The following is a 9,087-nucleotide window of genomic DNA, read 5'->3' on the forward strand; positions in this document are numbered from 1 at the left end:
CCACAACGTGAATTCAGGCGCCACTTACAGCCAGCACAGATACACACAAAGACACACACGCACACACACACACACACACACACAGAAACAGAGCAGCGGAAACCACATTTGTCGGCAAAGTTTTGCCTACAGCCGCTTCAGCATTCAGCATTCAGCGAAAATAGTTGAGTGCAAAGCGTGCGCACACTTAAGATAAGCTTCAAGCGCAAAACTTTCATCTTACAAATTCGCAGAGCAGCCAGCAGCCAGCAGGCAGTCGACAGTCGGCAGCAGCCGGCAGCACCCACAGCAGCACGCGGAGCGTACTGTGATTTAGCCCAACCACCCAGAGCCATCCACTCAGATGCATTCAACAAATTAATTCTGTCTGTCTGGCGCACCGTGTCGCCGCTGTCTGTGTATTCGCGCCGCTTTTACAGCTGCAGGAAATATGTTTAATTTCATTTAAATGTAGTAAGTGCAACACTTTGGTTAGCTTTTGCCACGGCTTGCTGCGTCTGTTGCTGGTTTTTTGGCTGGGCGGGGCTCTTGGCACCATGCAAATGCAATGATAAAATACTCTGCTCTCTCCCTCTCTCTCCCCCTCTCTCTCTCTCCCCTCTCTCTTTCCGTGTGTGCTCTGCCTGATTTTACACATGTATTTGTACAAATGAGCTGTAGCAGCATCAAAGGCTGCATTTGGTTTGGTTAATGAGTGGAGCAGCAGCAGCTTTATCAGATAGAGGAAATAAATCTATTTTTTATTTTTTGTCACTTTCCATGCTCAGCTCAACTCTTTAAAGCTCTCAACTAATTTCATGTTTATTTCACACATTTTCAATTGAGTTTTGAGCGCTTTGCAATTGAGTTTCAAGTTTTAAGCACTTCAAATTGAATTGAATTGAATTTTCGTTTATGTTGCGGCACTTAATTTTTGCCAATGCCAATATCATTATAAACATTCTATAAACCAAATAAACTTACAGAAATTACTACAACAGCGATGAGCGAAAACTCTTGAAGCCTGCGGGGATTTGTGAAAGTTTTGGCGCATTTTTTAACAGACGCCGCAAATTGCAGTCAAACTTGTCGAGCAGTTAAATTTTTGTTGCCACATGCATCATGCAGGATGCAGTGTGCAGCACTACTTACATGTATTTTGCATACTATGTTGCCATTGCTGCTGCTATTGTTGTTGCACTTTCGCCCTGTCAACGCCATAGAGTTTGTTGCCTTTATTTGTCGAAACTCATCTGTCAGCTTTACATAGTGCTCCCCAGAGAAATTTCATGTTTGTTGCATAAAAATTACATAGCGCATTGTTCGCCAGCAGACTTTGATGGCAAATGACTGCCACACTCACACACACAGTCACACTCACACTCGCACACTCACATTCGCTCACTTAGCACTCGTACTTCAGCTTGTTTAAGTGCGTGTCTGTGTGCGTGTATATGTGAACGTGTGTCGGTATGTGTGCTGAGTGTTTCTCTGTTTTTGGCATTTGTTAAAAACCAACGCAGCAGCTGCAGCCACCGCGGGGACTCATTGACGTGACTATGACAACAAGCGAGCTGAAACTTTGCTCTCATTTGGAGGGCTGCTTGGACCTGTGGGCGTGGCAACGAACTCATTGCAGACATTTTATGTGGTCACTCGCTCGAATGCCACAAACATCATTCGAGTTGACGAACTGTAATGCCACAAAAATGGCATGACTGAGCTTTGATTGGGATTGTTATTCTTATCGCTATCGATATTCTTTTCATTATCATTATTATCATTGCAAGCGGCATATTCCAATAATTGATAATCATTATTATTATCAATACAATTGACTTTTACATGTTTATGAAATGGCTAGTATTTTCAAATCATTGACATTATTATGAATATTATTAACATTGCGCGATTAGCAATATAATGTTCCTATTAATACCTTCTTTTTGATTATCATTATCAATATAAAACTGCGATTTTCCTAATATTAGCATTAAAATTGTCAACACAACTTGTCAACTTTTATTTTCATAATCATTTTATTAGCTTTCAATTTCTCATTATCATTATAATTGTTACCAGCAGAAGCACAAATAATATAGATATTTCAACCATACGCCTATCGATCATTCACTAATTTAAGTTTTGACCCAGTTAATCATTGTCTAGGTGCATAAGCACTCCCTGTCGCAGTTGCTCAACTCAGAGCTCGCTCCACAGCTCCCAGACTCTGCAATTTGGATAGGTGTAGAGGGCAGATTATCTCTGCTGCGTACTTGTAATTTGCACGCAATATTGTTGAAAGAATAAAGCCGAAGACTTAGAGTCGCTGACAAAGCTGTAATTGCAGCTGCAGCAGCAGCGTCTGCTGTTTCCCGGGCAACCTTTTAGCTTATTAATTTTCTCACTTATTAAAGACAGCTACTGCCAGCGCTGAGTAGAAACAAGTGAAAATTATGACAAAGCTAGCAACTGCTTAAGAATAAGAATTTGACTTTGTCTCTTTAACTCTTTAAGTTGCCCATGCTTTGACCAGGCCGTCTTGACCACCGCAGCTATGCAGTGAATTATATGGATGGCCTTTGGTGTCGCTTCTCTTGGCCATGCTGCACATTTTGGCCGTCGCGCATATTTGTTTGACTTTATTTTTTAATTTTCACAAGTTTTGACAGCTTTGCAGTTGGTCACGTACAGCCACCTCGCCCGTCTGGACCTCGCATATTGGCTATGCCGAGCATGTTTGTATGTCTGTATTTGCTTGCAAGCACATATACATACATATATATGTGCGTGTGTGTGTATTTGTATGTGTTGGCCAGCATCTGTGTTTGACGCACGTGCAGCTCATCCTTTTTGCCGCACCCAACCCCCGTTTCGTTGCCAATTTTAATCAAGTTTTCTCGCCTCTCCTTCTTGCCGTCTCTCGTTGTCCCTTTCCCTCTGTTTCTCTCTATTTAATTGTCAATTTGGTCGGCGCGTGTCCTTGTTGGCCTGATAAATTATGTGCCAGCCAAAACAAATACCACAAAGGCATAAAATAAAATGCAATCACAGACACAAACATTCAAACACACGCACGTTAGACAAATCATCTTGGAGCAGCCTTAGAGACACGCACAGACACACACAGACGCACATGCACTATGTGTGTGTATGTGTGTGTATACGTATTTAACTGGGATTTACAAGTTGGAATATATGCAAACGTTAGCTCGGCTTTTGGACTATTGCGGTGGGCGTTCAGTCAGGCGTTCTTATCTCTGCCTTGCAGCCCGGCTCGGTTATCTTTTCCTAATGATTCCATTGTCAAACTCATTGCTCCGGAAATTGTGTACACAATTTAAATATTCAACAGGATATTGCATGAAATATACATAAGTACACTACCAGACAGGCACACACATAAACACACACACTCACACACATGGCCAGAAGACCCTAATGTCCTGAGCTAGTCTTGGCTTGGCCAGTTGACCAGTCAACACTGCGGGCGAGAAAATCTTGTTGTACGCAAATGTCCTTTAGTTGATGTCCCTGTTTGCACACAGCATTTATATTTTTGTGTTTTTTCTAATCTCAGATTGTGTGTCACTGCAAATATGTGCTCGAAATATTTCTCTACCTTGCTTGCCAAAATGATTTACAAATTTGATTTACATCGAATGCAGTTAGTTTGCCAAATTGCTTTAAAAGCTCCAAGGAGCGTCTGCCCAGTGAGCCTCAGCTTCAAGATGATAAACTAAAACTTTTCAACAGCAAGATTAAAATGCTAAGTAAATTATTCACATGTAAATACTGTTTAATAAAGACGACAGGCTTAATCACATTTCTTTTTTGCTTGTAAATAGGACGTGTGCAGATTTATTGCCATTCATACGTCTGTGGAGAGACTAGATAAATTTGAATTTAAGCATTTCAGAAGTGAAAGTTATAGAGAGATTACAAGTTGTAGTAGCTGATGCTCCTACTCTCAAGCATCTGAAACATGAGAGGATAAATAGAGGTAGGCTAAATGTTGAGAGTATAAAAAAGGGCAGCTAATGCTATCTCTCACTATCGCTGGTTCTATCTGCCCGTTCTCATCTTCATATACTCTCCCTATCACTTTCTCGCTCTTTATCTCTATCTCTATCTGCCTATTCTTTCTCTCTCTCTCTCTCTCTCTCTCTCTCTCTCTCTCTCTCTCCCTAACTCTCTTTACTCTATCTGCCTATATTCTCTCTATCTCTCTCCCTGACTCTCTCTCTCTCTCTTTATATCTAGTGGCTTATCTGTTCTGTAACTCTCTCATTCAATATCTCTCTCCCTCTCTGTCTTTTTCGCCTCTAATTCTATCTCATTTTCTCTGTCGATCACTTCCTCCATCTCTCTTCCTCCCACTCTCTCTATCTCACTCTCATCTTTATCTCAATTTTTTTTATTACTTTTTTATGTCCTGAACATTGATTAGCAAAGGAATTGAATTGTCTTAGAGTTAGGCCTGTCACTTGAGAGAAAGTCCGCTCGCTGGCCCACGCACAAGGTCCACAGAGACTGGACCCTGGCCCCTTAAGTGGTGATGGGTGTATGTCGAGGGGGCAGCTACCCCAGCCCCCAAGCGCGTGTCAGTAACAAATGCCATTCATTTCCGATGCCAGGCTGCACGTCGCTGCGCCCCTGTTGAGCTGGGTAACCCAAGGGTGGGGCAAGGCCTAAGCCTACGAGTTGCCTACTCCGAGAGCGAGTTGTGTCTCACTCTGGCGCTGTGGCAACAGTGGCAGCTGCTGTTGTTTATTGTGTTTGGCTGCGGCTCCATTTGTAGCAGTGACTTTGACAAGTTTGCTGTTATAACATTAGTTTGCGTTAATCTTTTACTTGGCCATGGTCGCAGGGGAGATCAAGCCGGAGCGCCGAACAATTGAAACGGGGCATAGATTTGATGGACTTTCGCATCAACTTTTCTAATGCAACTTGAAAACTTTTTGATAGCCCAACAAAAGCGAGGAAACAGCAAGCAAATCACTTTATGCTGCCAACGCTGCCACAGGATGCCTCGTAAACTTTTACGCGCTCAAAAAATCAGCAGCAGCAGCAGCAGCAGGAGCAGGAGGAGTGCGAAGGGCAGACAAACGCGGCGAGGATTTGGGGTAGTCTTGATTGTTGCGTTTCCATTTCATGGCATTACTCGGTTGCTGCTGCCACTGGTGCCGTTGCAGGTTTTGGTTTGTCGCACAAACACTTTGCCCCAAAATAGCTTTTCATTGTCTACTGTTGCTGGCGCTACTCCTGCCGCTCCTGCTGCTCCTGCTGCTCCTGCTGCTGCTGTGCGTTGCGGCTGTTAGTTTGTTTAGGTCGGCGGGCAGAGACAGCGACCAGGAGGCATACAAATGTCAATAAAATAAATACTGTTGACGCAGCGCGGTTATTTTCCAACACAATCTCCATTACGGCATTTCCATTTTTGTCTGTCTGTGTGTGTGTGTTTGTGAAACACGTCTGCCTCTTGCCCTGAGTAGCTGTATTTGACTTTAAGCGGCGTTAACGGCAACAAAGATAAAGACATGAAGCCAGACAGTGCGCGGGGTGAGTGAATGAGGCAACTGAGCTGCCTGCCACTCGCAGATACGTGGCAGCAATTGACGGTCATTGTCATTAAGACGCGCTCAATGAAGATGAGTTTTTCCATTTTTCCCATTTTATTTGGATTCCCACTTCTTTTTCACGCCTCGCTACTCGTTAGTTCATTTGCCTTATCAAACTCGGCGACAGGACACGCCAGCCAGGCAAATGCTGAATCAGTTTGCTGGATGTGTGGCTGAAAAGTATAGAAGTTAGCTAGGATTTTGCTATGATAACTGCAGCAGCTTTGCCCAGTCAGTGAGTGGGAAAGGAGTATAAACTCACATCTAATTTAATGTATATATTCTTCATTTAGCTGTTATATATCACATTACTGTAGCAATAGCAAGATTTTGATTCATGTTTTTATTCTGCTTGAAAATTGAATCTTTTTTGAACAACAATCCATCAAAGAATTACGAACTAAAACCTAAACAACTTCTGTATAGACCCTTAACAAAGTCTGGCCTTGATACCTTTGGCCAATTGCCACTTGGCTATAAAGCGCTTAGACCAAGAGCCAAACCACGTACAGGCCCACGTGCCAGGCCACACTGCTGCCCACTTTTGTTGGTTTATCTACTACTTTATTACTGTAAATCCTCAGATAATTTATTTGATTTGTACGCGTGTATGCCACAGCATACCAGCAGACAAACATCCACTCTCACTCACACAGACACACCCGCACACACACACACGCAGAGCAACAACAATAGAAGCAACAGCTGCGCTTTTGGGTTGCTAAAGTTTCAGTTTCTGTTGGTTTCTCTGCTTATGTGTGGGTGCTGATTTCTATCTGTAGACTGTAAAGTGTATCGCATTACAATCAGATTAACTTAAAGCCCTCATATGTGTATCCCAGCAAACACACACAGAGCGAGAGCGAGAGGCTCTTAAATTGAATTTAAAAGTTGTATTGAAACAAAATTGAAAATGAATTTGCCTGCTCGCAGCTTTCGAGTTCACAGACTGGATTTGTATTTTAAGTAAATTAGGCAACGCCCCAGACAGCAGTTTGGCCTTTAACTGAGACCCCACAGTGGCTTCAAGGCGTCGCCTAGATCGCATTTTAAATGCCTATAAATATTTATTTACAAAAAAAAAAAGATGAGAAAGATAGGGGGAGAAAGAGAGAGAGGGAGAGTCGAACAGACCATTGCCGGTATTTGCGGTTAACCAGCCAAACACAAGCACCGACCCGCTGCGTCCCTCACTCTGGCTATTGGACATAAGTGGAAATTTATGGCCGGTCCTTGAGCAAGATATGCAATTGAGTATTCAGACAGACGGGACTCGCATGTGTCCATTTATATTCAAAAGGACATTGGCGCAGCAATTGATGAAGCGAGCGTAAAAAACTGCTGCACAAATGTTGTAAATGCAAAAAGGATACAATTGTCTGGCGTCTGGCTCGGCCTGACTCTGGGCGTGTGTGTGTGTGTGTGTGTGAGGGTGTGCATGTGTGCTTGGCTAATGTGATAAATCAATTTTATGCGAAAATCACAGTGCATAAATTCGCTTAACTAACGCATTTGTCAAGGCCAGTGGGAAGCGCATTAAGTTGGCCATAAATTCACAAAAAAAGCCAAGACACATTTTGGTTACCTAAGCTTAAGCTGACAAATGCTGATAGTGGCAATCAAATCAATCGAATATGTTGGCATGCGGGATTCTATGAGCTGGCACATGCTTCAAATAGAATTCATAACTGTCTGTATTAGCAGCTTGTTACAATAAAAGCCATAGCTTTGCCCATCCAAAGTGTCCAATAACCGCACAGTTTGCGACAGTTTTGGGAGCTGCAACAAAGCGCATTTGGGAAATCAAATCGAATAATAGCTGCTCCTGCTGCTGGTGCTGCTGCTCGGTCAGTGCTATTTGATTGTCATTTGCCGCTGGCTATGGCTGCGCTCGACAATCAGAAAAACCACAGAAATGTCAGGATACCTTTCGTTCTTTCTTCGACAGTAGCGCCACCATTCACCACATCGCAGCACATTCCAGCGAAAAGCCGTGACTGGGATTTGATTTTTCTTTTGTGCAGTTAGCACTGCGACTAATGCCCCAATAGCTGACAGGCTTTATTTCTGTTTGCGTTCCGTTGGCTGTTGACCAATTTGTAGACCATCATCAAGTGTGAAATTTCCAATTTCCGTCAATCGAAATCCACGCAAATGGTGTAGAGCATGACTGCCACCCAACCACCCAACCGCCCAACCATCCAGCCAGCCTCCATGCGAATGCAATCTGTGGGCTAGATTACAATTGGTGGGTAACTCGCCCCCAGCTCCCCGCCCGAAATGCAAATGCAACGCTCAACGTGCACGGTTTGTTTTTCTTGTATTTCATGTGTGCCCAATACAAATTGTGCAATCTGTACAGCGATACGTTTGTTTGAGCTAAGCGCTTGAAAACTAGAAAAATCCTTGTTCAAATGTGGTTCTGCTTAATAGATTCAAATGAAGTTAACAACTATTTGAGCAGCTTAAAAGATTATAGCAGCAGCAACAAATTATAGACATTTCTAGCCTGTCAGCCAGCCCCTTTACCCCCCTTCTCTCACTAATTAGCCGAGCATTCCGAGCGAACACCTTGGCTTAGCGCATTTCGAACTTCAAAGCGGCAAAGTTTAATTGAATTTAATTAAAAGCCGACAAATTGATTTGGCCAAAAGTTCAGCCGCTCATCGCATCTCATCTCACAGAGATCATTAGCCAAAGGTCAAAGTCGCTCGCCTCCCTTCGCCGTCCTTAGCCGCCTCAATTAATGGCGTTCAAGCGAAAGTTTAATTGAAGTATTGCGTTGAAAGATATGCGTATCCTATCGACACGGCCTAAGCGACCCATAATTACACCTGTCCAAATTTGCTGTTGGAAGTATTTTAATGCCTAGACATCTCTGCTGTTGCTGTTGTTTGTTGCCTTAATTTCACGACTGATAAAACACAAAGATTGAGTTTTAGTTCAGTTTGCCAAAAAGAGAGAGAGAGGGAGAGAGAGGGAGAGATAGAGTGAGTATTTAAGTGCGCCTTTAAGAGCTTGTTTGCATTTCCATGAATTTCACTCTGCTTTAGTTTCATTTTATAATAAATTCATTGAGCTGGGTCAGTTCTCTCTCTGCTGCTGTTGTTCAATCAGTCAATATGTACTTATGCCACATTATATCAGCTGCTGATTATGTGCTGTGTGCCACTTAAAGCCGCAAAAAGGGCATTGCCAGACATTCAATGGAAATAAAAGAAAATAAAATAAATATCGTTGGGGCATGGGGCTTCGCCGTCTTCGTCTACTACAACTTCTCTTTTTTTTTCACTGTATGCAGCAGACATTGAACTAAAATAAAAACCATAAATGGACCCCAAGCTACCCTCAGCCGGCCGTAGCCAGGCAATCAAACAGAAAGGCTGCTGCTTTATTTCCAATGTCTATGAGAGCCCCGCTCCCTCTCCCTCACCCCTCTCTCTCACTCACCACGTGTGTGTGTGTGTGTCAGCAAAATGGCTGCCGG

This window comes from Drosophila arizonae, chromosome 4 (genome assembly GCF_054131065.1).
Source record: "Drosophila arizonae isolate 15081-1271.41 chromosome 4, UAZ_ARI_1.0, whole genome shotgun sequence".
Classification (NCBI taxonomy): domain Eukaryota; kingdom Metazoa; phylum Arthropoda; class Insecta; order Diptera; family Drosophilidae; genus Drosophila; species Drosophila arizonae.